Source organism: Anomalospiza imberbis, chromosome 16, assembly GCF_031753505.1.
Source record: "Anomalospiza imberbis isolate Cuckoo-Finch-1a 21T00152 chromosome 16, ASM3175350v1, whole genome shotgun sequence".
In the NCBI taxonomy this organism is placed as follows: Eukaryota; Metazoa; Chordata; class Aves; order Passeriformes; family Viduidae; genus Anomalospiza; species Anomalospiza imberbis.
The window spans coordinates 10,395,392-10,419,569 of record NC_089696.1 but is presented as its reverse complement, the minus strand read 5'-3'; the positions used below and the strand labels follow the sequence as shown (position 1 = coordinate 10,419,569).

At 40.4% G+C, this 24,178-nt stretch overlaps 1 long non-coding RNA gene across 1 annotated transcript in view; it reads right to left on the bottom strand.

Moving 5' to 3' along the window:
- Positions 1 to 279: 279 nt before the first annotated feature.
- LOC137483369 (uncharacterized) overlaps positions 280 to 24,178 on the bottom strand; it is a 29,950-nt gene continuing 6,051 nt past the window's right edge. The window contains exons 2-3 of the long non-coding RNA XR_011004440.1: positions 1,792 to 1,922; positions 280 to 1,301 (exon numbers count right to left, since the gene is read on the bottom strand). This is a non-coding gene — a long non-coding RNA (uncharacterized lncRNA). The remainder of the gene's footprint in view (positions 1,302 to 1,791; positions 1,923 to 24,178) is intronic.

Genomic DNA, 24,178 nt, shown 5'->3' with positions numbered 1-24,178 from the left:
TCTCCAGAGGGTTTCAGCAGAGGTTTGAAGGGTTTGGAAAATTAAGCTCTTTAGAAAGTGCAAGACTCCCTACTAATATTTTGTTACTATATGTTTTTTCTAAGAGTTAAACTGCTGTCCCATCCAAGGCTGTGGCCAGTGACAAGGATCTGATCCCACCCCACACGATGTACTTGTCCCATATATACTTAAGCCTTCTAAGGGCTTTTTCCTGCAAGGGAAAAATATTTCATCACCCTTTTGACTTCTGAAAGCAACTATCTTCAAGAACTTCAGTGTACAGGGTTACAGAATTAACCAGTAAGTGAAGAGTACCTGTATTCTCCTAATCCAATCCAACTTTTGACCAGCAGATCTGGTTTTGCATTCAGAAGAAAATGGAAATGGAGATTCCATAATCTCCTCCTGGGTCTCAGTCAAAGCTGAATGGAGCTAGCAGGAGCTTTGTTTTAAGGTTAGCTTTGTTTGGATCAAATCCACACTGGCTAGGTTTGAACATCCATTGTCCAGATATCCAGCTCAGGAAAAGCCTGGACAAACTGCAAATCCTCCTCCAGGTTTTTTATGACACCAGCAAAGGCTTGTCTCGAGTTGAAGCCAGACAGCTTTAGGGCTAAGTCATCTTGGCATGTTTTTGTCTTCAGTGCCATAAAAGTTTTGTTTAGAAGTGTTAACAACACAACAGAGGCTCAAGTCTCTGCTGTTGTTTTCCTGCTATGCCCCTCAGTGTGAGGGTGATAGATCAAGACAACATGAAATAGACTCTCTCATGTGAAATAAAGACTGACATGGCATGAGACATTTAGATCTCAATGTGCAATGATTCTAATTACAACCAAGCAAATGAGCAAGATCTGTTTCTTCTTTTATCCTTTGTGTCATATTCAATAAGTGATCTGTTCTTACAAAAAGGATTATTTGTTTTTTCAAATTGGCAATCACCACCATCACTTACATTTTGGCACCTATGGAAGTCATGATACAATTACAAAATATTGAGGGAACAAATTATTCCTCATTAATACATAATGATCATCATTAATACAAGTGCAATTTTCAAGTTAATTTAGAAGAATGGCGACATTAAGATAAATATGTTTCTCCAATTAAAGGACACAAAAATTCTCCATTGAACCCACATTGAGTTGTTAAGTTGTGCTCCTTGGTGAAGTTTTTGCAGAGTTCTGATTTAAAATTTTTCTCTCTTCACTCTGCCAATGACTGAATTTTAGTGAAACTACAAAAATGGCAGGGACGAGAGTGAAGCATCCTTGTGTTGATTTGTTCTGTCACATTCATATCTAGAAATGAAGTGAAAGAAAGGAAATGTAGCAATCTGAATATCCTGGAGGTTGTTATAAGCCCAGGAAAAAAAAAAAAGTCTTTGTCAGGAGAGTCATTCTTCCACATAAAATGTGAATCAACAATAATTTTTACTGGTTCCAGTAGTTAGGTTCTTTTTGATGTGACAGGCTTCACTGTCTGCAGGGTAGAAAACAATATTGACCCTCAACAGAGCAGGAAAAATAGAGTACTAGCTGTAGGATCTAGGCAACACTCAGTGTACTAAAAAGAAAAAAACCTGAAAAGTGCTTAAAGCCAATAGACAACAAGATTGCTATAAATGTTAATAAATAATTCACTATGCACAAGGAATATAATAATAGCTTAGATAAAATCCATAAAATCCTGCTACTGGCAAAAAACAGAGACAGAAGACACTACCCATGGCTTTGGCCAAGTGAACAGAGAGGCTGTTTACTATAACAGCCAAATGATAGAACCACTGACCTTAAAAGTCACAATCTAAAGGCCACTGGGCTTAGGGAAATCTTCCTGTTAACTTCTGCATACTTCAGCTCAGGCCTCAAAGTGAGCTTGCATTTACCCTCTCCTGTTCTGCAAAGACAGCTGAAAAGGACCTAAAAATATAATTTCTCTTAATCATAGTGGCTTTGTAGCACTATTCCTTCAAAAACTGTAAAATAAATATGTTTTACACATACATGGTATGTATGTGGCTTGATTTGGTTTTTGTTTGGTTGGGTTGGTTTTTAGGGTTTTTTTTTTGGGTTTTTTTTTTTTTTTGTGTGTGTGTGACTGTTTTGGGTTTGGGTTTTTTTTCATTTTTGCCCCCCTTCTCAAAAAAAGCCTGTTTAATAAATTCAATAGATTGTGCAATTTTACATTTTCATGCAACTTTGTGGAATTAGTTAAATATTCATTAATTCATTTTAAGTGCACTTTTCTAATAAACAGATGTGCAATTTTTGTCTCTTAGAGGGGAAAAAAATATAAAGTCATTGTCTCTATTTGATCTTGGTGTTACTCAGACATGGGGATCACTGCAGTGGAGGACCATTATTGTACTAGCACAGAGCCCAGCCCTGTATTCCTCTGCAGATAAGATTTCAGGGTGAGCAGCCACTCAGGTGCAAACAGTGCAAATGTTTTAGTTTGAACACCTGCCTCTTTGGAGACTTTCCAAAGCCTCCCTTCAATTTATTAGTGGGTAATTCCTGCCAGAGCTAGAAACGCTCCCTCCTGGCAGGCTCTGAGCTTGCTGGCCTGCACGCCACTGAGGTGCAGAGCTGACTGGAGCCCGAGCAAGTTCTGCACTGTGGTTTTAGAGGTTTGTGAATACAAATGAGCAAACCCTGCTCCGGAGCCCGGCGAACGTTTCTGCTCCGCAAGCTCGCGGTTCCAGGGGCGCGGGGAGCCGGCAGGAAATACACCAGAGAATCCGGTGCTAAAATTACTCTGCACTGTACCAGAGCAATGTCGTCTTCTCTTGTGGAAAATTACTGTGCACTTAGCATGCTTAGAGAATGGATTTTCAATCTTTTGAATTATGGACCCTTAAAAACGTTCCAGAGAAGGCATAGGAGATTCACATCCTGTGGAATGTGAAAACTTGCTTTTCCTGAACCCCTTCAAAGCAACAGAGAAACCTCAGAAGGTCCACAGACCACAGATCAAAAATTACATGTATAAAGGAAAACATAAAAATTCTCCTCCCAGATAATCTGCTACATTTTCTCCCTTTTAACACACCCAAGTGTTCACACTCAACCAGAGTTAATGATACAGGAAACAGGACTCCACCAATTACTCAAATTTCAGTTGACATCCAGACCAAAAATTAAAAAATTCTCAGGTTTATATGGCTCAAATAAATTTTCTCACTCAAATGAAAACTTAATGTAAACAAAGGTCTAGCAAAGCATAAGTAGCAGTGCCCTCCCTGTGTTATCCAGTTCTGAGGAGCCAAAACATTAACCCAGAAATGGATATCCATATTTTGCCAAGACCACCTGGACCCTGGCACCAGAGAGGTGAGGATTCATCACAACTGCAGCCCAAATGCCTAATTAGAAATTCACTGTCCTCTGCTTTTTGGCCAGACAATATCCTATTGTTTTATACAGGAGAGAATATTATCACTTGCAAAAAGAACTGTGTCCAAATCCACTCCTTCCCCTCACTTCACCCACTGCTCTATGGGATAGCCAAGGTCTCCAGAAGGAAATTACACAGGTTTGGCCTTCCTTGAGCTGACAAAATGTACTTATCAGACTACTGTGTTTAGTGTCTAAAATGTTTATTGTTTTCCCATTTTTCTCCTCTTAATATTGGCAACTTCAAGTCAAAAAGTCCAATGATGTTGCTCAAACCTTAAGTGTTCAGCTTTATTTCCAGTTCTCTCTCATGCAGCTCTCTCAATGCCATTACCAACTTGTTATTCCCCACTACGTTTGTGTTTTAAGTATCACATTTACCAAAGTGGTCTCAGACTCCTCAGTATATAGTGGTAAATGTATGTAAAACAAGCTCATTTGTTATGTAAAACCATAGTATTTATAAAAATAATTTTAAAGCCTCCTTTTTCATTTCTAGACCACTTGACTTTTGCTTTAACAGATGCTATTCTCCTGCTACAGATTAATCACTACAAAGTGCCAGAAATTTTCTGTGTCAATTACTATAATTTGAGTTTAGCAGGAATTGCTATGACCAACAACCCTGCCTAACCCCTTTTATGACAACTGTTAAAATCCCATGCTGGAATACTGCAGGGACAACCTGTTTGACCTACAAACATAACTCGATTCAGGGAAATAATGCTGATCATGACAGTGCTTTGAAGCCAGAATCAGAAGTAATTAAGGACATACTTAATGCACATGCTTAATTTATTTTTTTTTAACTGGAATGTCCACTGAACAATTTTCAGGGTAAAAAAGCACTGACTAAATCATATTTGTCCTCACTCACCACCCAGCCAAAAAAATATCTGGTCTCTATTTGAAGATTTTTAAGGATTAAGACTCATTCACCATGAGTTTTTGATCTAGTGCTTTGTGCACCCTTTCTGCATCGTCTTCATTATTTGAATGCCTTTAATTTCACTCAGTCTTTATTACTTTGAGGTCCTAGTCCTGCCATGTCCTCCTCATATATTGACCTATTCTTGGCCTTTCTAAATTACTTGCTGTTTCATGTTACTCTCTAATAATAATCATATACATTTCTGAAATACAATATCCTAATGCAGAAATTGATAATTTTTTAGCGACAAGAAGAGGGAGAGTGTGGTCTGCAGCTTTAGTTTATCTGAAGCTCAAGTGACTGACGCCAAGACCTTACAACACCCACAGCCCTGATGAGCAGAAAGACACTGTAGAGACACGCAGAATCCATCAGCCAAACCAGAAATGTTTTAGCCCTTGGTCCCATGAGCTCCCAGACAATGTAATTGTTATAACCATGCAGTTATCTCCATAACAGTAGCTTGAAAACAATTTAGTCCTCAGGTTCCAAAAGTACAATATCACTGTGGCCAACTGCCGCATCGTATGGCCCTGCTCGAGCCAGAGCTGGACCCAATGACCTCCACAGGTCTCTTCCAACCTCCATCATTCTGTAGTTCATTATTTACATGTTCTTAATTAGCAATGGGTACATTGCTAATAATCCTTTGCACTGCAAATGGTCAACTGAACACTTAGACCTGGGAAACTGGATCTGTGAGGCAATAATCCAGTAATATTTCTAAACTTTTTCCACCTGAGTTGATAATGAAAGTAGACATGAATAGTTTGCAGGTGCATATATCCTTGCAGGCTTAAGCATTCTTAAAAGCTCCTTCATGCAACAATATAATTCTTACAAATTTTTATTTTGTTACTGTTTAACATGAAAGAATCTGTTTGAAGCTGGTATTTTAAAAAGCATTGTTTTGGATTTTGTTTTGGTCTGATTGATCAATTTTCTTCTCTCCAAAATTCCTCCTATAAGCAGGCTGTCCTAAATTTACCCTTTAATTTAGCACAAACCAGGTCAGATACGCTGAACTGCAGAATTACAGAGGAAGTACAGAAGGAAAAATTTCTCACAGATTGAAGAGAAGCGTGTGGGAGAAGATGTTGTAAAATTTGGTTTTATTTCCCATTATCTTACTCTGATTTGGTTGGTAATAAATTCAATTAATTTCTCCCAAGCTGAGTCTGTTTTGCCTGTGATGGCAATGGGTGAGTGATCAGTGATCTCTCCCTGTTCTTATCCTGACACACAAGCCTTGAGTTATATTTTCTCTGCCTGTCCAGCTGAGGAGGGAAGCGTGAGAGCAGCTTTAGTGGGCACCTCATGTCCAGCCAGGGTCAACCCATGATACATAGTGACTTAAGCAATAAGCTTGAAGGGTTAATCATCAATCACAAACATTGATCATTGTTGTAGTTGCTGTACACTATAAGTCCATACTTCTACACCGAGCACACTTGCTGAAACACAGTATTGAAACCCAGGAAAAACAAAGAATTTAGGAAGGCAAAAGATCACACTTAATTGTCCATGAAAATTTTAGCCAACTGCAGGTGTACTCAATTAACATCTCATTAAAAAAACCTCTTGAACTTCAAATAAGCCGTCATCCCTGTATAGTGTAAATGAAGGGCATAATTGATAGCCACAGCAGTGCTAGGTTAAGTGCTTTAATAACATTCTGGCTCTCCAGAGAAAGTCAGCACTGTTTCATCAATATAAAGAATCCATGCCAAAGAAGTTTCATAGTTTAAATGAGTTTTCTGTAGCTGCAGCAGAATAAAGGCAATAAAGTCAGAGGAAAACTCAGCATAATACAGCATGAGCTTTTCCTATTTGCTCCTGGAATATTTTCTTCTATTTAGACTGTTTTCAAAGCAAAAATGAAGCACACATCTTATTTACTTTGATAGACTAATGGCTAAATACTATCCATAAAGCATAAAATACCAGTGAATTTCCAAATACATGGCCCCAATTCTGATCTCCTTCATTAATGTGTCTTTGCCAGGGCTGATTTTTGAGGCTGGTTTTGGATACACTTGCCCCACTCACCAGCAACTGGCCAGCACAGGGTGATTATTTCCAGAGCACCTGAGGCAGCAGCAGTCTGGTCCTGCAGGCAGATAAATTCCCTTGACAGAATTGCTTCACAAGTGCCAGAGATCAGTACCTTGTCCTCTCTGCTCCATCCAGCCAACCCTGAACTTTGGGAAGCTTTGCACATAGAGCAAAGTCATAAATCTGCACCCCTGGTACATTGATTGATGAGAGATGGAGGAGAAAAATATAACAAGCTATTTGATCCCTGGCCTTTTGCTCACTGTATTGCTCTGGCCTTTGTACAGCAGAGACTAGCCAGGTGCAGCAGCTGTAAAACAGCATCCATTTTCCAAAGGATCATATTTTCTGTCCTTGAGGGGAAAGGAGGACTTCACAGTTCTGCTGTACTTTGAAGAGTTCAGGTACCTCCAGCTTACACTTCAGTCCACATTATTTTCTCCAGTTCTGATAATTGTGGTTCTGACGTACCACAGAGCTCACAGCAGGACCCAGATTCTGGAGCTGGGGTGCCTGTCAGACTGCAGGTCACTGAGGTCTGCAAATTACTTAAATGCTCCAGAACAGATAATTAACCAAAGCAATTCTCCAGTCAATTTAAATTAGGTCTGCACCATCCCTGGAAATACTGTGAGGTCCAGAAATTGAGAGAACTATTGATTGATACCTGGGGTGAAATCCCAGTACCTGACTCTTTATGAAGATTCTAATACTACCTGGAAAGTTGTGATCATACCCTTGGTTTTCCCTTGCCTTTTCTGGGTGTTTCTTGGCATCTTCAGACTAATTAAGCAATGCTGTGGCCTCTAGCCATCCTTTGTCCTGATACACACAACGACCTCCTGGCCAGAGCTCTCATCTTCACATGCCCTGAATTCTTCAAGTCCCTTTGACCCTCCTGGATGAAGAGCATTTCTTTGACTAAAATATTCATGCTAATTTTCCTCCCCCGACCCGTCTAAATGACTGCTTTTGCAGTTCCCTGACGTACATATCTAATCACAGGCAAAGTTCCCTACTCTCCCCCAAGCAAAGACTTCATATGGTCTTCTCCGTTGTGAACAGAGAATCCCAACACCCAACTCTCAAGATGCATTGCCCTTCACAAGAGGTGGATTCATGCCAGTTCTGTGTTCTCTCAATGCTGGGAATGGCTGTGGAGGTAATCTTGCACTTTCTCTATTATATTTCATGACCACACTGTGCTCTGTAGCTTACAAGCAACTTGTTTCTCATATCTTTATGGTCCAAAATGCAACCATCTTATAATTGAAAATGAAATTAACACCTCTGATAACTATATTGCTTTAAAAAAGTCATGCCAACTTTTAAAATAAAAATTTCATATCACTGAGTTTCTATTATACATTTAAATGGACCCCTCTCAAATAATACTTGAGGAAATAGCAATCCCTACATTACATATGCATAGGATAGTGAATCAAAAACATTTTAACTGCAGGAGAAAGATCTCATCATGAAAAATATAAAAACTCAAAGTTCTTAATGTTTAGCTCCTATGTCATTTTCTAAAATTCAAGGTTGCAAATGATAGTTCTGGTGTGTGAAATTAAAACCATACAATTAGGTAATCAAATGAAAACTCCAAGAATATAGTGGGTTTTCCACACCTGTGAACTATCACTCATTTTGTTGCAGTGGCAGGCAAGAAGCAATGATCTTGAGTTGACAGAAAGCCTCCCAAAATGGGAATAAATTTTGGAACAGTTCCAAAGCCCACTATGAAAGTCAGCACAATAACACAGCAGCTGCAGGAGATGAGACTCTCTCAGGAGGCAAAAAGTCTTTGAGCACTTCAGGCATAGTGTGGAACATCTCCTGCCTTCTCCCTTTTTCATTTCTACTAGCAAAGATCATCACATGGATAAAAGGCAGTAAGATTTACTGCCTTTGACCATGTAACTTTATCATATTTTGATCATCCAGTGGCAGAGGAACTGTACCTCAGAAGTGCCAATCACATCGTGGGAAGGAAACTGTGCTCCTTTTAGCTGTGGCAACTCTATCTCCTGGGAGACAGAACTAATATTTTTGGTAGAATTTTAGCCTCTGTTGTTTTAAAAAAGGAAAACAGAAGGGGTTTTATATTTGACACGTCTGGAACTAACTTATTTACTTATCTTGAGAGTGCTTGCCCTTTTCAACATTCCCTGAATTATACAGACATTTTTCCTCTCATGTAGCACAGCTAAATAATCTGCTTTACAGGAAGAACCAGAGTTAGACAGGAAAGTTTTTCCCAGCACCTCAGCAAAAGCCAAAAGACTGATTCTGAAGCTACACTTGCATGCAACTCACTCAGAAATCTCTAACTCCACTAAAAGGAGAAGTTTTGTAGGAAAACAAACAAACAAGCAAAACAAATCCAAACAAACAAACAAAAAAAAAACCCTGAAAACCAAAAAACAGCAAAGCAGCCTTTTCATCCAAGAGAAAAACTCCATGAGCAGTTCAGGATATGAGGACTGACAAGCAGTAATTGAGGTGCTTCATGTTTGCCAGCCTGCTGGTGCTGCTGCTGCCAGCAGCTGCTTCACATTCCTCCTGCCCAGCACAGATTCTGTCAGAGGTAGGATGCTGGGCTTTAAGATTTAGGCAAAGTTTTTGATAAAAAAGATATAATTAACTTGATACAAAACCCATTAATAATCTCAGTCTCATAAGGAAAAAAATGAAAAAGAAAAAAAGGCATAAATTCAACTGAAATTCTGGACATGCAAATTGCAAAGGAAATCTGGCCTTTAAATTTTTAATATATGAGAATCGTGACTCAATTCTGCTGCTCAGCCAGAAGTTCAAGGAGATTTAGTACCTACAGCTCAGGCATTGAATCAGTCTTGGAAGCCTATCAATTGCATAATTTAAAAGTGGACTGGAGAAAAAGCATTAGGGAAAAACTGCAGGGAACAATTTTCCAATGGTCAAAAATGGAGGAAAAAAAAAGAAAAAGGATTATTATAGAACCTTTAATGTATATAATGTTATCTTCCCAAGAGATATGGAGAAAATATAGTTCAAAACTCTACCTGGTTGGTAAACCCAAGACAGTGGCTCCCAAAATTGTTATTACCCATAATCTTCTGAAAAATATGATTTTCCATTTCTTGTGAGAAGATTGTTGTTTCTACCCTCAATTACTTTGACTAATTGTTGGTTACTGATTCTCTCCAAGACCCTGACACTTTCCAGTTTAAACAAATTGCACTTCTGTACTTAAAATAATCTTTTCTCAGACAGTGAAAATGGTGAGATCCTGGACCTGCAAAGAAACCAACCCAGAATCTTCCATTAAAATTCCTCTCAATGATTTCAGTCTTCAAGTACTCCACATCTCTCCTGTTCCACTTCCAGACACCTGCCATGTCTCATTTACAAATTGGGTGGAATCTTCTTAGCTCAGCCTCCTCTGCTGCATCTAAAGAAACCACATATATATATATACACACATTTTTGTGTATATATATATATATATATATATATATATATATATATATATAAAATAGACACATACATTGGACCACCCATCTCAGCCCTTCAATTATCTTGCCCGTCTGCTTTCCCCACAATACAACTACAGTTCCATCTTTAAAAGGAAGGATGGGAGAGGGGACAAGCCAACTTAGAGAATTAAACATTAGTGGCTTTTGAGCTCCCTAATTAAATGCATAGGGCATCATATCTGCATAGGTGGATTGAAAGACTTTGGGTCATATGCTTTATTAAAGCCTAAATGAGATCAGTGATGAGTGGCATGTTTTTGACAGGCAAGGCTCCTCAGGGTAATCATTAGGTGTGGCCACTGAGAGCACAGCTGAAAGTGTGCCCTTTGCTCCTAGAAAAATACTTGGTGACATTTTCTTCCCTGCTTTTGAATCCCCTTGAAGAAGGATCAGCTGGTTGGCATTAAATGTCACTGCTTGCAATTAAGATCATTTTAACTACAACAGAACTCATTCCTCCATCTGAGGCAGCATCCCAGTCTTGGAGGCCCCTCTTACTTCCCCCAAACTACACCCAGGTGAATTATTACCCTTTTACAGCTCTGTCACACAGTCAGTAGCACCACTTCATTGAACAGTTTACTAATTCTGGTTCTGATGAAGCCAGACATCACTGCTGAGTGTCCCACAGGGCCCCAAAGCCTCCAAGTCCCCTTCAGGAGCCCCCCAGAGCTCACTGTGCCATGTTGTGGCACCAGTTCCTGCACTGGTGCAGCGCATCAGCCACCCTCCAGTGCAGCACCCAGACAAGGCTGGCAGCAGCACACCCTGACTCCTCCCTGCAGCAGCCACTCCACAGGCTACTGATCCAGCTGTTAGCCACAAAACAAGGCTGTTTCTCGGCCCATAGCTACCCTGCAAAAGGATGAAACCGAGCATCACAGCATCTGTTGGAATTCAGTAGAATCGATCATTAAGATGGAACATCACCGGTAAGTCCAATTCAGTCTCTGCAGTGCTCTTCACAGAGAGTTTTGGGAGTCACCACAGACTGAGCCACAGCTCTGATTTCCCCCAGTTCTCACTACAGTAATGGGCAGGAGGAGCAGGGAGAGTTCCTGCAGATGGCAAAGCAAACAGGATGGGCTTGTGGAGCTGCTCTAATTCAGCCTTTACGTGTGACACCTGAAGTTGCAATCAACCTGCGCACTAACAGAGCCAAAACTACCTATTCTCCCAATATGCCACCTGCCAGGGGGCATTCAGGGTGAATTCAGCCTTTTGCATTTAAATCATTTCAAAGTAACCCAAAGAGTTTAAGTAGAAGTGGTGTGCTGAGTCTGAAGGCACAAGATAATATATTAATATATAGGAAAACAACTTGAGCAGGGTGATGGCCACCACATTGCAGTCATTAGGACTTGTCCTGAGAGCAAGAAGCAATCTGGTAGACAGACCTCATTTAAAAAATCCCTCCCACACCCATTAGATGTTTTTGAAGAGCAGTTTGGTGGAACATGTAATATAAAGTTCTATGCAGTTTAAGTAGATAATTCCATGGCCAAAACTTCTCATCATCAAGCCATTGTTGATTGAGGTTAAGCACAGCAGAAAGATTTTTTCATGCAAGCACAAGGGGGAAAGAAAACCCAAACATTAATATCCATCTTCAGTCAATTTTGAAAATTATTAAAAGAATAAGTGTTCTGCCTCTGGCTGTGAAACCTTAATATGATTTTAAAGTTTTCATTTCATAGTCAGGAGATTAAATTCTTTGAACACAACATGGTGTACAAAAGATCATCTAGTCCTGGCAGGACCCAAGCACTCTGAGGCATAAACAATCTTCCAGGAGATTGAGTCAAGGATATTGTGACTCATGAAGAATATTAAAAATTAATGGCAATTTAAGTAATCATTCCCTCTTTTAAACCCCAGCACACATTGGTTATTATTTTTCAGCACAAAATCAGTTTGAACATCTCTTTTAGCCACTTCAACTCAGAATTTAGTACAGGTTCTAAAGAGACCAAAAATGTAAAGTCTTCACCCAAAAGTATGTGCTTCACTTCATCTTGTTTTGACCTGTGGCAAGGATCACTGAGCTTAAGAAGGGATTGGTCCAGAAAGTTTCCTCTGTTCTGGTTAAATTCCTTTGAAGTCAGTGGGAGTCAACACACACGCTTGTGGGTACATTCATAATAATAACAAAAAAGTAGTCAATCCCAGAGACATCAGGAAGCAGAAAAAGAAAACTCTCTGAAAAGTAAATGTGTTCATCCTGTATGCACATTGCAACTAACTAGAAAGGAACTCTTCCACACACTCATATAAATAGATGGGTAATGGAAAAAAAACATTTTGTGGAAAGTTCAAAGGTTCAGCAAACATCTCCTTAAAAAGCTGTTTGCTCACAATACCAAAAGAGTGAGCAGCCAAATTAGGCTGTTTACAGTTTAGCTGTAATCCAGGATCAATGCAGTGGCATTCTGACTCTCAGCTCTGCTGTACATTGATTTTACAGGACTCAGCACTGCACAGAGGTCGTTAAGAAGGTGTTCTGCCTCTTGTGTGTCTCTTATTTACAGGCCTGTAGAAGTATTTCTGTTTGACTGTAATTAGGAAAGCAGGAATATTATACATTAATCTATTCAAGTTCTCTAAGCAAAGCACAGCAATGGAGATTATGTTCCTTTCTCGCACCCTTTAGACCCTAGAATTAGTCAGAAAAAACTCTGGAGTTCCCAGTTCTTGCTCCGCTTCAGAAAATGTTATCATCACTTCCACAAGGATCACCTGGCCTAGCTCTGCCTCGGGAGCACAGGTCATCACAAATTGTACTTCTTTGTTTTAATTATCTTATAAAACAAAAGAAATAAAATTCCAGTCTTGCAAGAGAATATTTGTCTGAAACCAAGTCTTAGCACAGCAAATTAACACACACCAATAGTTGCTTTCCCCATTCAGACTCCACAAAATCCACAAAAGTGCTCAAGGAAGGTTTTGGACTTGTGCTCAGAAGCATCAGAGCAGTTTAAGTGCAGCCAAGGAAATGACAGTTTATCCCAGAGAGATTCTTGGACACTAGGAAGTGTTTATTCACTTGGAAGGGTTGTCAAGCACTAGCCCAGGCTGTCCAGTCACCATCCCTGAAGGTATTTAAAAAATGTGTATGTGGCACTTGGGGACATGGTTTGGTGACTGACTTGGCAGTGCTGAGTTAACAGTTGGACTTGATAACCTTAAAGGACTTTTCAAACCTAAAGGACTCCATGATTCTATTGGTTCGGTCTATCCCCAACCCAGATAATAAAACACCTGTGTTACCAAAATAAGTAAATACAAAGGGAAAAAACATCTCCTTATTTGCACATGTCTCTGCTTGTACAAATTTCAAGCTTCCAAGTAAACAAGGGATAGAAAAGACAAGAGCCTTTGGAATTTTCAGCACCACTTTACTTGTGAGGAATCAGTGGATTCCCTGTGCAGCTTTGACTGCACACATGATGACAGAAAATATATTTCTGTCATGAAATCACATAATCCAACCCACACATTTAAAACATGAAGAGCACAATTAGTGCTTCAGAGATATTCATGTGCCTTCCTTTACACACCCTGCCTTCACCAGAGGAGAAGGCAGATTCCTGTAGCCTGCCTACAGAAATAACAAAATGGTCAGAAAAAGCAGAACGTTAATTGTGAGGTCAGCCTGGACAGCCACTCAGAGTCAATAGGAGAGTTAAAAAATAGTGAAAGTTGGCATCTCTGTCAATACTTCCAATTACTTCTCATTTCCATAAGTCTTTCCCTCAAATCCATTATGTTAGCAGCCACAGAAAGGGAAATGGATTCTTAGAGAAGCCATCAGTGCTTCTATCTGCAGAACTAATGAAATTACTGATCAATAAGTCTGTGCAATGTCTGCCCCCAACTCCTATCCCTTCTCTGTACCCTGGTCCTACTCACCCAGGTGCCGAAGTGACAGAGCTGCAAAATTAATCTGAGAGCACACAACTGTGCAGAGCAGTGCTGCTGACCTTCACCTCTCTCACAGCCAAAACTGTTGACATTACCAGTCTGCTCAACTACTCATTTTAAGAGAAAAATAAAAGGAAAATAAGCTGCCGGCATTCAAGTCAAGAAGTTTTTGTCTATGGTCTCAACAAAACCAAAAAAAAAATCACCTATTTTATTTTAAAAACTAGTATGCTTATTGTGGATCACCTTGCTCTCATGGGGACAGAATGAAAGGGCTTGAAAACATCCTTAGCTAAGGCTCTAGAGTATCCCCAAAGCTCACAAGCTTTCCTGATTCATCAGAACACACATATGAGTGGGCTGTGGAAAACCACCCCAAAAATAGCACCTATTGCTCTGGTGGGCTTTGTCCCCCTTTGCCTACACACCACAATTGCTGTCATTCTTCCCCAAAACACCAATGCCTCCTGTAGAATTTATACACTCCTGTGCAATGCTGTGACAACAATATGTCAGCATTTACTATGGCAGGATGACAATGGTGTTTTACAAAATATTGTAAACAATGCAGAAACAGTTTTTATCTTGCAATGCATTATGTTAGAAAAGTGGCAGAAATCCCATCAACTCAATTCTTTGATGTGCTGTGCACATCCAAACCCCAACATATTGAAAACAAAGAACTGGAATTAGGATATAAAACAGGCATGGCCGTTTCTTTCAAATAAAAAAAAAAGATTAATTTTCTCTTTAATAGTACCATATTGGTTCAAATGTAAAACAACAACAACAAAAAAATCCCAACTCTGCCTGTGTCTAACGTTGTATGATAGTTCCTGGTTCCAGTAGGCAATTCTTTATAATGTAGTAGAGAAGTGCCTGTCCACAGTGTGAACACATTCACAAGAAGTCAAAGATTCCCTGGCAAGTGCAGAAGAATGGAAATTAAGTGCTTCGTGCTACTTCTGTACTTTAAGATCCCCACACTGATACCACATGCAGCACACAATTCACTGTCAGCATTATCAAACCTCTAATCACACTTTCAGTGTTATTTGAGCTCCTTTACTTACAATTCCCAGCTGAGGGCATTACATACCACTGCTCACATTCCATTAGTCAGTTCTGACCCAGGAGTCACATCTTCAGAAATGGCCAGGGTGCTCGAAGATACTCATGGTAACTAGTCAAAAGAAACTGCTGGAATAACAGCAGCATTCAGTGTAGCAGATGTCACTATTTAAAGAGGGTAAATACATATTCCTAAACTTTCCAACAGGTTTTTTACCATGAAAGCCCAAGGCATATTACAGTAACCACATCATAGCACCTGCAGAGATGAGGTCATAGGACATCCATCACACAGAGCACAGAGGATACTGGGAAGCAGATATCCCTCATTACATCTCTTTCCAAACCCCCGGGGAAAGGAGAGGCAAGCACCAGGCACATCTCTCCTGCTGTGGTTCTGGGTCAGTTCCTTGGCACAGCCTCTGGGCATCCCCAGGATGCCCTTCCCCGCTGCTGGGGTGGGGTCACGGTGGTGTTTGCCTGGTATGAAACACACACCACGCCAGAGGACAGGAGCAGCCCCCTGACACAGAGCACTTGGTGCCTCACAAAAGCTTTGGTCTCAAACCTGTCATGGTGAGGAACATGGGCCTGGCCACAGTGGTGTGGGTGAGCTCACAGTGCTGGCAGTGACAGCTTTGGAGCACAGGCTGGAGAGGGAGACAGTGCTGGCCTTGCCACACAGAATGGAAATAGCAACAGGACATGACTCCAACATGACCTAGCAGCGGACGTGCAGGTGCAGTCCTGCTGCCTGACTCAGCTGTGGCAGGTTGCAGGGCAGGAGCTGGGACTCCACCAAGCTCCAGAGGAACCCAGGCCTTAGCCCAGGCGTTGGTCCAGCCTCTATACTGTGAGCTCTTCATTTGCATCAGAAGTGAAGACATTCATTTGCAGCACCCTCACTGTATTTTAAAAGCACTTTCCAGCATAAATTTCACTTCAAAGTTCAGTGCAAATCAAAGCTTCTTGATGTGATTGAGTTCTGTCCTTTTCTCTCACACCCTTCACAGCAAAATGCCTACATCAAGACACTTCAAATTATAACACATTAGATGCCATTGCTCACCTCATGAGATCACCCGCATCCTTTACTAAATGCTTGTTTTATATTTACTTCCTGCATGTTGATACTTCATCATGATTTCAGGTAGCAGTGCATTTAAAAGACAACGTTCTACATCAGACTTTTATCAAGCATGGCCAATTATGCAAATTCCTCCAAAAATTATTTTCAAAGAAAAGAAGAATTGATTGCAGAGATCTACCATTTATACAGACAGTGATTTAGAAGGGTATTTTAATTGCTAATATGCCTAACAAAGATGTGGGATTTGTTTGTAAACTTCAGGCCTAAAAAATTGAATGTCAACACCAGACAATTATCATGTCCTATCCAAAATGCTAAACTTAATCGAAAAACTCTTTGTGGTAAATCAACAGTCAGCATTACTCTTAATGAAAGTTGATTATGATGCTGCCTGTATGTAAAAAGTAAGTACCAGCCACACAAGTACCACGTACCTCAAGCAAAAACAATGCATAATTTCTCATCACTGCCTGGCACAAGAAGTGTGACAATGGCATTGCATTGAACAGCTCCACAGATGTTGGTGCTTAGGGCACAGGTACCAAACTCATTTGGATGAGGGCCAGATTCCATATTTAATTATGGCCTCTGTGCTCAAGCATTAACTCAGGACACCTTGCACTCTTCAGCTTCCATTCTTCTCAGAAAGACACTTCACAATAAATTAACTATTTTTTCAGTAACACCTTATGATGTTCACCTAGAAAGTTTTTAATACCACTACTATTCTATTAATACTACTATTTCTATTTCACCTTATCCTTCTTTTTTTCCCCATTCATCTGTCCTTTGGCTTTCCTCTCTCTTTTCCTGCTCTAATCTTTTGACAACAGTTCAGACATTTGAAATCAGTGTGTGAGGTTGACACTTGCAATTTCATTAAGGGTACTCTGTGCTGCTGTAAGCTGATTTCTCACTCCTGAGACCATCCTAACTTGGAAATATAACAAATCTGCACAGAGACTTGTGCTGTGCTTTGCACAGAGATTTCCTGTTTAATTTGCTAATCTCTCTCTGGTGTTAAGATCACAAAGAACAATTTAAAGTGCCATAACACAGGAGCAAACATATATCCTGTTTCCATTATTTCTACAGCAGTCAAATCTTATTTGAATACAAATACACCCTTCCTGGAAAATATCTTCTGAAAATTTTGACTTTCATACCAGGAAAGAATTCTCTTTAAATTGTGAGTCACAAATATTTCAGCCAAAATCCAAGATGGTTTGCTTCTCAAATGCTTTTATATGACTGACAGGAACTCCTCTTTCACTGCTATTCATTGTCCTTCTCTTACAACATGGGTCGTGGGAGATACCTCCTGTGCTGGCCTGTGAAAAACATCCAAATCACCCAAGAAAATTTTATGTTGTGCAAGCCTTGATGTGCAGTTTGCAACACCCAACAGTCTTCAGGTTTATCCTGCGCTCATGTCAGACCACAGGAACTAAATCAATCCTAACCTACATAGCTCTTGCTTGCCCAAAGTGGATGGGAAGATGCCTTTTGCACAGTAACCAGTTTACAGATTAAGAGATATTGTTGTGAAACTACTTCCTAAGCCTCCCAAATATTTTGTCATTCCATGGCTGGAATACCAGGATTCTAATTTACCAGAGCAAAAAAGGCAAGGCAAGCTCTGGTGATTCTTGCACAGCTCTACCATCCACCAGAAAGCAAAGTAAAAAACTCTAGTAATTACTAATAACTTCCAAATTACCTCAGGAATAGATATTGCTGTGTTAGAAAAATGTAGGGGGGATCATAAGAATCTTTATGGCTTCCTCTAGGAAGCCTCAACATACTGCAATAACAGTTAGATGCAGTTTCTTAAATAATTAGATCATAACACATAAACAAGCAGCAGCATTTTAAGGCATGATATTTGCAGTTGTTCTGCAATAATAAATACATTTCCCTTATTCTATTTTAAACCTTATCCTTCATAATATAGAGAAACTAAGTTTGAAAATCAACAAGACAAAAATTGCATGACTTTTGGGAGCAGAAGGGACCCATATTTCCGTGCTGCCTCCATGGATAAAAAAATCCATCTCACCTGGTGAGTCCTCCATGAGGCTTCAGTACTGGGCCATGCAAACAAGTTTGGGTTGCAATTGCTGTTTTCAAAGTTTCTTGCTCTCCTCTGTGCTTGTGTCTCCCTTCCCATTGTGCTGTGCCAACCTTTGATCCTTCCACCACTCCATGCCATGTCCTACAAGCTCCCTGTGTATTTCATGTCTGTGGGATACAGGCTGCTGCTCCTGCTGCGTGCCATAAACAAAGAATCTGCTCTTACTCAAAATAGTTTATTCTCCCAGTAGGAACAAGACATAACAGAAAGACAATATTAAAATAGACAGTGTTAACATATGTCTCTTACTTGGAGATTGTTGTCTCCTGAGGATAGCCAAGGCAGCCTTAATTTTCCAAACAACCCAAAGAAGTGTGTGCACATCTAGGACATCTCCCTCCAGGACTCCCTTGTGTTGGGCAAGAAAATCCTCTTAATTATCTCCCACAGGAGAGGGATTCATTGCTTTCACATCTGTGACTGCTCAGGGTTTCCTCCTCCTTAACCAAACAAGTGGGATAAATTCAAGGAGAGGCCAGTCTGGAAACCTGAGGCCTCTCTTTGTTCTCCAACAAGCACTTGCCATCTCAACTATTGCTCTTCTTTCCCCATCCTGTCTGTCAAGAAACCCCCTTAAGTAAACTCACGTGTTCCTACAGTAAAGGAGCATTACCTTGGCCAACAAAGTATTCCCTAGTTGTGCTCATTATCAGCACAGCTGTCCCAGAACCACTCCTGTTCCTCATGCCTACACTAAAAAGTGCCAACCCCAAAACTTTCTTCTTCTGACAATGAGAACACAAAACAGAAAAGCATGATGGCTCTATATTACAGATGATGCTTTTTAAATATGGACATCAAGCACCAGAAAACCAAGAAAATGTCATTTTTAAAAGGATGAAACTGGTGGTTTTGTCAAAACAAAGTTACAAAACAAATAGATGGTGATGCAATATTCTGGGTGCTTTGCACCTATACCAGAGCACTGCGGTTTGATAGCAGCATCATCTCCCCTCACTTCTTTTCCCTTAAGGATTTTAGTATCCTGTGATACCTGACTTCTCCCTTTCACTCTATATATCACTCTCCTGAATTATTTGTGCATATTCCTGCATATAAGGGGGGAAAATTGCCTTCTGTTTGCCCTTAAGCTATTTACTGGCCAATTTTAATGATGGACATGAGAACTAAGAGTTTGCCTGAGGGTTTGAGTTCCTAGCTCTGTCTGACTTCCAGGCAGTCCCCAACCCCTCTGAAATTCACAGCAGAGTTACCATTTCAAACAGCATTTCTAACATCCTTTAAACAAAAGAAATCATACAGCAATCCTCAAAACTAAACCAAGCCTGTGTCAAACAATTTATGCAATTCTCAAGAAATGAAAACTGAGTGAAAATACGACTAATTGAATAGGACTCTGTTTCCTAAAGTCTCATGAAATATTTCCTTTGTCTGAAACTCCCTGGGGCCTGTGCTACTGAAAACACTGTCAGTTAAAGCTCTTCCATTTCCAGGAGCTGCCTCAGGAGTGAGAGTGTATTTATGCTGCTGTCACACACCCTACTCTGGAAGTGCCAGCTGCTGGGAACTCATCTCCTGGGTGCCACTTTGGGACACCTAAAGGACCATGAGGTCACCCCTCACAACAGCAGCACTAAAACGGGGGGAAATCACAACTCCTCTCCAGTAAGGATTTTCTCGTGAGAAGCAGTGTGAGAAGGCACCAGCAGCACTAAAAGGAGGGGAAATCACAACTCCTCTCCAGTAAGGATTTTCTCGTGAGAAGCAGTGTGAGAAGGCACCAGCAGCACTAAAAGGAGGGGAAATCACAACTCCTCTCCAGTAAGGATTTCCTCGTGTGAAGCAGTGTGAGAAGGCACCAGCAGCACTAAAAGGAGGGGAAATCACAACTCCTCTCCAGTAAGGATTTCCTCGTGTGAAGCAGTGTGAGAAGGCACCAGCAGCACTAAAAGGAGGGGAAATCACAACTCCTCTCCAGTAAGGATTTCCTCGTGTGAAGCAGTGTGAGAAGGCACCAGCAGCTGCACTGGAGCTCAGGCAGTTGTGGTTTTATTCTGGGCTTTAGCACCCAAGCTCCAGTGCACACAGGAGCACCGCACCGCAGCACCAGCACTTCAAAATCCAGATTCAACCCTTCTGTGGAAATAAGCCACAAAAATATGAATTATACCTTGGGATGCCTGTGGTAGGGTGCTGCAGCTCACATCTGCCCTCTCACCACTGTCACACAGCCACACAACAGCTGCAGCAGAGTTAAGATAATGTTTATGCTGAATAAATCTTCGGTAGGAAATTGTGCTGAAGGTAGAAATAGGTGTATAAATTCAGCTATCCCCAACCAGCCATACCCTCCTGCTGAGACACACAGGGAAATTCACGCAAACACCTCATAAGATCCCAATTGCATCTAAAAGTAACCAACCCCTTAGGCCACCATGACCAAGGCTGCTTGGTAGGTGCCATTGCCACTGATTTCATCAAGGGGGAAAAAATAATCTAAAAACTGTGAGAAAAATATTGACTGTCAGACAAAGAAGGCACTCCTTTTTTTTTTTTCTTCTTCTTTTTTCTTTTTTTTTTTTTTTTATTGTTGATATAGACAGCCCTTTTCTCTTTACCACTCAGTTTTCTTTCCTTACTTAAAAGGGAAAGATTTTCCCCATGTGACTTCTGAACCTCAGTAGTTATTACACTCAGGATGATCCAGAAGTGCTATAGAAGCACAAGTCAGGTACTGGCTGTTCCCTTTTATGATAGTGAAGACCTGGTCTCAAGGTTTTACATTTGTCACTAAAATAAAAAGTGAAATATTACTAAGAAATTTCTGCTGTAATCCCATTTCAAAGGTGATGTTTCTTGTAGAAATTAATTCTTATTTTAATTTGGGGTCTAAACCATTTCTTCCTATGTCAGTATTGTTTTCTAAAGGTGTGAATTTTAAAAGAAAAATAATTTCAGGGGAGGCTTTTGTTTTATGCTGTCTCATCTCTTTTGGCAACAGTTACAGTAACTAGAGCATTGGGTTTTTTTCTTTGCTTGATTTTGTTTGTTCCAAAAGAGAAACTGTTACCAATATGTCACTGAGAATTCATTTAACAGAGTCCTCAATGAGTATATTTAAAGGGGAGAGGAAAAGATTGTAAGAATGAAGAATGTGAAAGAATTGTTATTATGTTGGTGTAAGCAGCTATATATCATTATTTAGCTTAACAACTGAACTATAAAAAAAGATATAGCAACATCTTTATAGCAATAAACATATTTTGTGAGACATAATTCTGTGTACCTGAGACACGGCCCTCTTGGGTAGAGCATGAATTTAGATTTACTTACTTACTCCTGAACACTTCCTAAATGTCTCCAGGAAAGCAAAACATACATCTCTCCAGCAATATTGACAGAGTTATTATTAAATATTATATGGAAGTAGCTGTAAACAACCTAGTATGACAGAGTGTGCTCTACATAAAAGATTGTGCACACATTACTAGAGGGGGGAAAAAAACTAAAACCAAGGCAATTGAAGGAGTGTTCTGACATAATCTGATCTTTTTTTTTTTTTTTTTTTTCCCTTAATGAAAAAGTTGGTCTTATTGATCTTTCAAAGTATTTAAGGCCGCATGCCAGTGCACAGATAACACACTGCCGGGACTCAGTGGCTGCCAGGCACAGTGATGGAGCAGGGTGCTGTCGCACCTGAGCAGGTCAGAAAAGGCACTTTGCTATCTTTCCCCCTTGCACTGACTGGCACAAGGAGCAGCAAGGCTCCCAGGAAGATGTGCCAGATTATGGTTTTATTTTGCAGGGTGTAAATTAAGCAAAAAACCAGGAGCATCAGGAAATGCTTATTTAAAAAAAAAAAAAAAAGTCTAAGTGTTGCCAGTGGTTTTGTCTACAGGCCTCCATTCTGTGTGAGGCAGCACTTTCCAGGTCCCACTGCCTTCAGAATGGGGTAGGAGAGAGGTATTGAGCCAAGCCCAGCTCTGGGAGCCACTTTGCTATTCAGAGTGGGAGGAAAAACCTGCACATTTCTGACCCCCTCTACGATTTACACCATGAGAACCTGATACCTGTGCACTGGGAGCAGCATCTGCACATTGGTGTGGTTTGCAAGGCATTGAGACCCTGCAATTAGACAAATTTATGGGGCACTACCTTTTCCATGGCCCTCTCCCCATCTCTCCTGCTCTGAGGATAGGGTCCTTGGTGTTCCCCCACCCCAGCAGCAGGACAGGCAGGGAGCCCCAGCCCTGGTGCCTCTCACCTGCTTCCACCTCAAGAGAAAGCTGTAAAGACTGGAAATAAAAACATTCCCTCTTCTGCACATCAAGTTTAATTACTTTTGCTCTGCTGATCCCCACCTGGCCCCCAGATAAAAGCATCATCTCTGTGCAGTAAGTTGGGGAAATACCACAGGGAATGAGCCAGGGTTTGAATGGAGAGCTCCACACCAAGAATTTCATGTCTCTCATCGGGGAGCAGGACCTGCATCGACTCAGGTAAGCCAATCAACATTGCTCAAAATTATACAAAATTCATCCAACTTAGCAGTGAGCCCCTGATGAAGAATTAGTCAAATAAGTTATAAAAAGAAATTCAAATGCATCGGACTATTGCCACCTGCTTTCAAGAAATTTATGAACAAAAATGAAGTTTCATGAATAAATTATTCACAAGTTATCTCCCCATTGCTTTTCATTAACTTTGATAAAACGCACTTTCATCTCTTTCCCTTGTAAATCATTTGGACAGATCAACCTTTTCACTCACCATATTTTAACTAAACAGTAATAAATCCTGAGCAACCAAGCAGTCTTTATGCTAAGGAATCAGTGCCTATCGTAGCCTGTATATAACAATCTAGGTTTCATTTCTTTGCTGAGCAAAACCAATTCCATTTCCAGAATGCCATCACTGGTAACAGACATTTAATAGGCTAGCTTTCTCCAATAAGCTGTATCTTTGAAATAAATCTTGCTGACTCTAATGCTTATAGAAACACTATCTGGGTGTGCTGTGAGACACTTCTAATATCTACATCCCAAAACACCCTTTCCAATTTTGTGGCAAAGAAGCCTTCATGAACAATATCGAGTTCAGTCAATCAGATTATTGCATTAAGAAGTCTGTGTCTGGCTACTGGAAGGCAGGCTGAGTTTCCTCTGACTCTAAAAGAGCAGAATTAGCCACAGATTCCATCTCTGTTACCTGTAGTCATAACACCTGCCTGTGTCAAACCATAAGACATTTCAGTATTGTTGTTAAAAGGAAATATATGGAAGCTTAATCTAGCCTTAAACCAATATGCAATTATCTGTGGACACAGGCGTGTGACAGCTGAGGTCCAAACAAAGGCACTGGACTTCACTAATTAAGCCTTTTCTCACTGTAGCAAAGAATTAAAGATGCAGCTCTGCCTTGCCCTAAAGTGCATCTCAGGCCTGGCTGCAGAGGCAACAACTGCAAGTGAACAGAAATATTCACTCAGTGTGACAGAGCCCAAAGCTCAAAGCCCAACAAGGTCAGGGGCCAGGGAAGAGGGAGCAACAGCTGCCTCTACATCATGATGCTGCTGCCACCAAAAATCTCTGAAAATTATGCATCATCCTGCAAGGTACTTGGCCTTATTACAAAACCAATTCATGCAAAACCTAAGTTTTACAAACACTTCAAACACACAAACCTTTTATTCTTTACACACAAGCCAAGAGAGACTGTGTACCCATGCACTATATTCGCCTTAAGCAACTCATTACAAATGAATAGTCATTCATAAACACCAAAATGCATATGCTTAGGCTGTAATAAGCAACTGGCTTTCTCCAGCTGCAATGCACATTACACAAAATTGTTCAATTTAGATCAATTATTCTGAACAATAGAAACAAAGTCATTACAGAGAGCACTATCCAAGTAACATTCTGCTCCATTGTTTAGATGACATTCACCAGGATGGCAATCCAACACTCCCCTCATTATTGTTCTAACCATTACACCATCACCCACAACAAACCCCTTCAAACAGTATCACCATCCACAGAAATACCTTGGGTAAATCTGGTTTGCAATGCCATTGCTATATTTAGTGTAGAGAAT